Source organism: Mustela nigripes, chromosome 17 (genome assembly GCF_022355385.1).
Source record: "Mustela nigripes isolate SB6536 chromosome 17, MUSNIG.SB6536, whole genome shotgun sequence".
In the NCBI taxonomy this organism is placed as follows: domain Eukaryota; kingdom Metazoa; phylum Chordata; class Mammalia; order Carnivora; family Mustelidae; genus Mustela; species Mustela nigripes.
In genome coordinates this window covers 42,204,673-42,212,874 of record NC_081573.1, presented here as the reverse complement: position 1 = coordinate 42,212,874, position 8,202 = coordinate 42,204,673, and positions in this window count along the sequence as shown.

Genomic DNA, 8,202 nt, shown 5'->3' with positions numbered 1-8,202 from the left:
TTTTTTTTTTTTTTGTTTTTTTTTTGGCTAAAGGGTAATGTTTATTTACTTCATCAGTTTTCCTACAGTGTTCACTTAGGGCTTCAAGAGTGGAATATTTGCTGAGAAGGGAAAAGAACTTGCTTTAATGGTATATTAGTTCTGAGGCCAACTCTAGGAAAGGTGCTTTCCCACGTGCTACTTCATTTAAACCTCATAAAATGTTGTGAAATTTGTATCATTACGCTCCTGTCAAAGAGGAAAGTTAGAAGCTCAGAGATGATCAGACCTTGCCCTAGGCTAGGCCATGTAGTAAGTAGTCAGTAAGGTCAGATCGGAGCCTCAGTTTATTCTGATGTTATGCCACGATTCCTTCTTGGGGTCTGGTTTTCCTGCCATATTGTGGATGATTTCAGCTCCTCCTAGAACTTCGGGGGTTATCAAAATGTTAAAGTAATTTGAAAAATAGACTTTTGCTTCTCTTCCAATCATCTAATTTTCAGTAAAATGAAGTATGTTTTCTGATTTTGTAACCATTTGGTTATGCCTGAAAAAGAATAGAGCTTGTTCAGTGAAAGAGGTGAAGTAGGAGCTGGTCTAGACTAATCGGTCCTAACACGCATTTCATGGGACAGAATGGACATTCTCCACCCAAAAACATTTGGAAAACTTGGCAGAAATGTCTCCTTCATGAAGAGTCATGTACTGGATTTGCATTTTGTTGAAACCCAAGATTTTGAAACTTAATGGATCATGCAACTTTATCCCCCCTAGAAAATGGATTCATATCACATGGGACTAAATGCTTTGGGGGCTCCAATTTGCAGACACTGGTTTGCATTTTAATGGTAGTAACACTTCCCTGGATCTAGACTAAAAGACTTTATAACTTCATTCAGGCAATGAGAATAGGATTAATTATCTAGGCTTTTAGCTACCTTTCTGTGGCCAAGGCTCTGAGCTACTAGCAAATGCAAGGACAATCCCAAACAGCTTGAGAACTATTTGAATACTACTTTGAAGAAGAAATAGACAAGGCTGTACATACAGTCTTCTAACGTGTATGGTCTGTGTTTCCTTATATCCTTAAGCCCAAACCATTGCACAGATCATCTTTCTTCTATTTATTTCCATTCTCTTTCCTTTATTCTTCCTTTCTCCCTTCTACCCCTTCTCTCTACATCTGATCAAATCTACAAGTCCTGTTTGTCTAGACAAATCTGTGGGCAGGGATATGATGATAATACTTGCACAGACAACTCTGAATCCAAAAGTCTTTAACCATCCTCAAGCCGAACGTCACGTACATTAGACTTGTCGAATTAAAAAGAGATTCCCACTCAGATTCACCAGGGTTTGTGGGTTAACAAAACCGATCCTGGTTAGAAGTGAATTTGAGCCACTCTCTCATTCGGTGACCTATCAGATTTAGGCCACCCCTCCAGTTACTTATTTTGGATTTGTTGGTATGTTGGGTAGTACACCAGAGATTCTTTTTGTTTGATTTTTAAAGATAATTATATCTTTATAAAAAAAGAGATTTCAAGGCTAGACGGAATTCTGTAAGCATATACACTACTTTGGTTGCCTCAAGGCATTTATTGATTTGTTTTACAATAAAACGTTTCACACAGACTGCCTGCTTAAAGGGGAACGAGATGTGATTCAAGGATTTCCTTTAAATTTGTTAGGAGGAGACTGAAATTTTATTTTTATTTGCTCTCATAAACAAAATCCAGTCTCCCAGACCTTCAGTCCAGCACTTAGAAGAGTAAGTCCCTCTGAAGGGACTTTGAGACAGCTTAACTTCTCCAGTGGGAAGCTTAATGAATGCGCCACCCAGGCATAACCTGGCGTTTCTGTAAGATTGGTATGTGATTTGGTGAGTGCTGTGAAGTGTGTAAACCTGGTGATTCACAGACCTGTACCCCTGGGGATAAAAATATATGTTCATCAAAAATAAAAAATTAAAAAAAAAAAAGACAGCTAAAAATTCAACAGATGAACAGTACCAAGTGTTAGCAAGAATGTGGAGAAAAAAGCATACTTACACCCACTGCTTTGGAAGACAGTTTGACATTTTTTACTAAAGTTGAAGACACATATGTCCAAGGACAGTTACACACAACTTGGAAGAATCTCTCAAAGTAATGCTGAGTCAAAGTCAGCACAAAATAATACATCTCATATCATTTCATTATTTTATATGAAGTACAAAGACAGGCAAAAGTGATCTATACTGTAACAGCCTGGGGGAGGTAATTTCTGAAAGTGGGCATGAGGAAGGGCTTTTGGGTTTCTGGTAAAGTTCTATACCTTGATCTGAGTGCTGGTTGCATAGGTATGTTTATTTTGTGAACATTCAGCATGCTATATACACATAGGGTATGTGAATTTTTCTTTCTCTTTTTTTTCCCTGAATTGATTTTATTATTTTTAAAAGGTTTTATTTATTCATTTGCCAGAGAGAGGGAGAGAGTGAGAACAAGCAGGAGGAGCAGCAGGCAGAAGGAGAAGCAGGCTCCCCACTGAGCAAGGAGCCAGATGTGGGACTCGATCCCAGGATCCTGGGATCATGACCTGAGTCAAAGGCAGACACTTAACCAACTGAGCCACCCTGAGGTGTCTAGTATGTGACACCCAGGTGTCCTAGTATGTGAATTTTTCTGTATGGATTTTTTTTTAAGATTTTTATTTATTTATTTGACAGAGCACAAGTAGGCAGAGAGGCAGGCAGAGAGAGGAGGAAGCAGGCTCCCTGCTGAGCAGAGAGCCCGATGTGAGGCTCGATCCCAGGACTCTGGGATCATGACCTGAGCTGAAGGCAGAGGCTTTAACCCACTAAGCCACCCAGGCGCCCCTCTATGGATATTTTTTTGTCAACCAAAAGGTTTTGGAGATTCCTGGCTGGCTGAGGCAGAAGAGCACACAACCTTGATCTCCAGGTCTTGAGTCCAATTCCCACGTGCAGCATAGAGCCTACGTAAAAAGCAAAATAAAAACCAGAAAAGGCTAAACTTAATTTTCAAAGATGCATCCTCAGGTTGACCCTTTAAATAGGCAAACAAGAAAGTGTTATCATCAAACTCAGATACTTAGAAAATACCCGAGTTACACCACTTTTTGTGTCAATTATATCACAGTTTACAAAACAAAACAAAGACTAGGGTTACTTGGTAGCTCAGTCTATTAAGCATCCAACTCACATTTTCGGCTCAGATCATGATCTCAGGATCGTGTGATCAAGTTCCCAGTAGGGGCTCCGCAATCAGCAGGGAGTCTGCCTAGGATTTTGTCTCCCTCTCCCTATGCCCCTCCCCCTTGCTCCTTTTCCCTCTCTCAAAAAAAAAAAAAAAAAAAAATTCTCTCGGGATGCCTGGATGACTCAGTTGGTTAAAAGTCTGCCTGAGGTATCCTAGGGCTCTAGGATCAAAGGTTCCTCGCTCAGCAGGGAATCTGCTTCTCCCTCTGCCTGCCCCTCCCGGGCTGGGCTGTCCTCTCTTTTTCTCTCTGACAAATAAACAAAATCTTTTAAAAAGAAAGAAAAAAGTCTCTCCTTTTTACGCCCCTGCTCACGCATGTACATGTACTCATTCTCTTTCCCTAAAATAAATAAATAACATCTTTAAAAATAATAAAATAAAGATCTTATTTTTAAGTAATTTCTACACCTAACACGGGGCTCGAATTCTTGACCCTGAGATCAAGAGTCACATGTTCCACCGACTGAGCCAGCCAAGTGCCCCTCATTTTAACCATTTTTAAGTGTATAAATCAGTGGCATTAATTACACTCACAAATGTACAAACATCATTGGTATTTCCAAAACTTTTTCATTATCCCAAACAAAAACTCTAATCATTAAGCAATAACCTCTATTCTTTTTCCAGTCTCTATGAGTTTATCTATTCTAGCTAACTTCTGTAAGTGGAATCATACAACATTTGTCCTTTTGCATCCAGCTTATTTCACTGAACCAAATGTCTTCAAGGTTCATCTACATTGTACTATATATCAGACTTCATTCCTTTTTTATGGCTGAATAATATTCCCTTAGATGGGCAGATCAGTTTGTTATCCATACATCTGTCGAAGAAAACTAGGGTAGCCTCCATCTTTCAGCTGTGCAGTGAACAGTGTCATATGGGCATCTGTTCAAGTCCTTGTTTCCAATTTTTTCATCTAGGGCTAAACTAGCCTCTTTACTAAGGTGATGTCCTTCTGAAGATTCTAGCTAATGTCTCATATGTTAAAAGGTCTTTCACTGTAGATGGTGGGAACATGAACCATGTGAGCTACAGGAATTGTGGAGCCTACTTCTTTCCAAGTGGTTCTTTCTCTGGCCTTGACAGCTTCCTCTTACATGTGTGTAGATCAATCTTCTGGTAGACTCAAGAGGATCTGCTACAGATCTCTAGGCCTTTCTCTTTTTGTGTAGCTTCCTCCTCTGGTATTCTATCCTGTGAATCTAGCTGCTTTGGCCTTCCAAAAAGCTGACTTTTTTTTCTCCTCAATGCAGCAAGATCACTGGGTTCCATCTAGGTTTCCACCCTTCCTCCCACTCCCGCGTTACAGCATGGAAATTATCTCTTAGGCAATAAGGTAGTGCTCTCATAGGCCTCCCATCATTTTTATTTTCCTTTCATCTGGGATCACAATCCTGCACTACCTATTGTCCAATGTCTGAAAATCATTGTTTTATACATTTTGTCAGGATTTCTACTTATGTTACACAGAGTGGTAAATTTGGCCCCTGTTATACCATCATGGTTGGAAACAGAAGTTATGTTGAGGTATTCCTCACCACCAATAATCAGTGTTTGTAAATATTCCAAGTATACTTAACAAAAATATGGAATTTTCCAATTGTTGGATGTCAAACTATATATATGTCCAATTGTTCAAGTTCATTAATTGTATTATTAGAATCTTTTATACCCTTGTTTTTTCCTTGACCTCTTAGTGACCATGACAGTTGTGTTGAAATCTTCCACTGTGGTAGTGTATTTGTCAGTTTCTCCCTATAGTTCTAGCAATCTTTTTATTGATGTGAAATTCACATACCATAAAACTAACCATTTTAAAGTGTATAATTCAGTGGCATTTAGAACAGTCATAATGTTGTGCAACCACCACCTATCTTGTTCTAAAACATTTTGGTCCCCCTAAAAGGAAGCCCTGTACACATTAAGCAGTTACTTCCCAGCCCAATATACCCCCAAGCACCAATCTGCTTTCTATCTCTATGGATTTACCTATTCCGGATATTTCTTACAAGTGGAATCATACAAGATTTGACCTCCTGTGTCTGGCTTCTGACATTTAGCATGTTTTCAAGGCCCATTTATGTTGTACTTTTCCTCCATTTTTACTCTTTTTGGGGGGATTCCTACGGTGCAGATATTAGGATTTCTGTTTCCATCCTCCCATCTCTTTTTGTTTTCCTTTTCATTCTTTTTTCTTTCTTCTTTTGGGAGGATTCCTTTTTGGGAGGACTCTTCACTTGGTCTTTTCAGTTTACTAATTCATTCTCAGCTATAACTTTCTGCTATCAGATCACCTACTGTGTTCTTCATTCCAAATATTATTGTGGTAACTTTAATACATGGTCCCATATTCTTTTGATACTTCTCTCATCCAGAGATAGATTCAATGTCACCCGACTCCCTCTGGAATCTGGGCTTGGTTATTGCTTGAGCAGTAAAATACAGCAGATGGGGGGCCTGGGTGGCTCAGTCGGTTAATTGTCTGTCTTCGGCTCAGTTTATGATACCAGGTCCTGGGAAAAAGCCCCGCATTGGGCTCCCTGTCAGCAGGGAGCTTGCTTTCCCCTTGCACTCTGTACCCCACTGCTTGTGCTCTCTTGCATTCTGTCAAGTAAATAAATGAAACCTTTTAAAAAATTTTATTCAAAAAATAAAAAATAAATAATGTAAAATACAGCTGAAATGATGCTGTGCTTGTTTCCGGGCCTAGGCCTAGAGAAACTGTCAGCTTCTACTCCCTGCTTCTTGGGACCCTCACTCATGGACTGCAGCCACTGTGCCATAAGGAAGCCAAGCAGCCCACGGAGAAGTATTCATGCAGAGGACCCAATCCCCTGATCCACAGCCCCACTCAGCTCTCAGCCTACAGGCAGTACTAACTTGCTAGCCATGCGAGTGAGTCATTTTGGAAAGGGAAGCTCTGGCCCCAGCTGATGTCACATGGAGTAGAGATGAGCTTTACTCAGCTAACAGAGATATGAGCGAATATTTTTGTTGATTGTTGTTTTAAGTCCTTGTTTTGGGGTAATTTGTTATGTAGCAATAGACCACAGAACAACTTTATTTTTCATATCTTTCTACCTGTGCTTTTTTATATTTTCTTGTTTCATGTTGTTAATATTCTCCCTTATTTTTATAATGTTTATTAGGCTAATTTGGAATTTTTATTTCATGTGTTTGAAAACTTTTCCTGATAGATGTTTTCTTTTGAAATGTCTGTGTTCCCCAATGTCTTTTTCTTTTTGCCTGGAAGTACCCTGACGGTAAAGGCTACTTGGACAGTTGATGGTATGGGGGAAGTTGTACCCTAGCCACAGAGTCCCTTAGAGTCCAAGGTTGTCAGTTGGGCTACAGTGGCCTATCTTCTCACACAATACCTGACCCCACCCCTGAGGAGAGGCTGCATGTTAGGGTGTATAGAAACATTTGCAGAGCATTAGGGAAGACAGGAAGAGCAGGGACCTGTTCATTTTTTATTCAAAAGATGTGTTGGGGAGAGGGACTAAGAATACCAAGGTGACAAGACCAAAAGGGTCCTGAAGGCCACAGCCTAGTGGGCATGAAAAATGTTAATCAAAGATCCCCAGTAACATTTGTGTCCTTGCAGAGGGTACTGGGAAGGGCAAGTGCCTAAGAAGAACCCAATCCAGAGGAGGGTGAGGTGGGGTGGACGCATGTGAGTCAGAGATGTCTTCTGGGGAGAAGGTGGTACTCCAGGGTGAGACCTCCCCAATACCAGGGAGTTTGGCTAGCAAGAGTGGGGGCAGGGGGTAGAAAGGCATTCTGTCTGAGCAAAGAGCAGGTAATGTGCAGTGCAGTCAGGCTCTGAGTTTAGGGAAGTGAAAGAGGTCAGAAGACTGAGGCTGGGGAGGTTGGAGGGGCCAGATGAAACAGGGCCCTGTGGGCTAAGGGAAGAGAGAGGAGCACGTGCTTTCCCTTCAGAAGAGATGGTTCTACCGTGAGCACTGGGAGAGAACAGGGAGTCCATAGGAAGGCTGCCACCATGGACAGCTGAAGGTGGCGTGAAGGACAGGAGGTCGAGTCGACAGGCTCTAGATGGATGACTTTGGGGTAAGGGCCAAAGTGGTGGTCAGCTTGGAGGACCCCCTGCAGGACCCAGGGACACTGATTCCTCATTCCACCCCAGAGCTGAAGCCCAGAGGAGGCAGCAGTCAGAGAGACACCACTGATTCTTCTCTGATGTTCTAAAGCTCTCTCTGAGCCACAAGAGAGAGGGGGAGGAAAAAGGAGACAAGTCAGTCTCTGGGCTCTGGGGTTTTCTGTTCGAGAAATAACTGAAAGGATAGCCTAGAAAGATAACGATGTTAAAGGAAAGCCAACATGGATAAGTTATCTGAAGCAGTGGGGTAGAAAGTGAAAGAAAAAAGTTAAGAGCAAAGAAGTAAACAATTTGGTAAAGGAACCCCCAGGAGGTAAACAGTAAAAGAGAAAATTAAGATAAAAGAACTTGACTATAAGAACCCAATGTAGTGTCCCAAAGGGGTCAATGGGGCGGCGGAGGGGCATAGGTATCCTTCCCGCCAAAGAGGCAGCAGCCTTTGGGGAAGGGGCATGAAATCTCCAGCCTCCTCCAACAGGGAGAAACTGCCATGAGGGGCACAGTGTAGGGACGGCATCTTTTCGGGTTCGGTTTACAGAGACATGGAAGAGAAGGGGGAGAGGAAGATGATGGGATTGGGGTGGGGATACCCAGGAATGTTGGGAGGCCCAGGGTAGGGCTGGGATGGCCTGTGCGGTCCTGTTCCGAACCTGCCTACTCTTTCCTGAGAAACAGAACTGTCCTCTGCTCAGAAGCCCGTGCACCCCGAGCCCCATCTCTTGGAGCGCATTTCCCCATTTTACAAGAATCACATCTAAGGCTCAGAGAGGGCGGTCCCTCAACCAAGGTCACACAGGAATTGGGCTCTCTGCAGGGCGTAGAGCTGCTTAGTGGCAC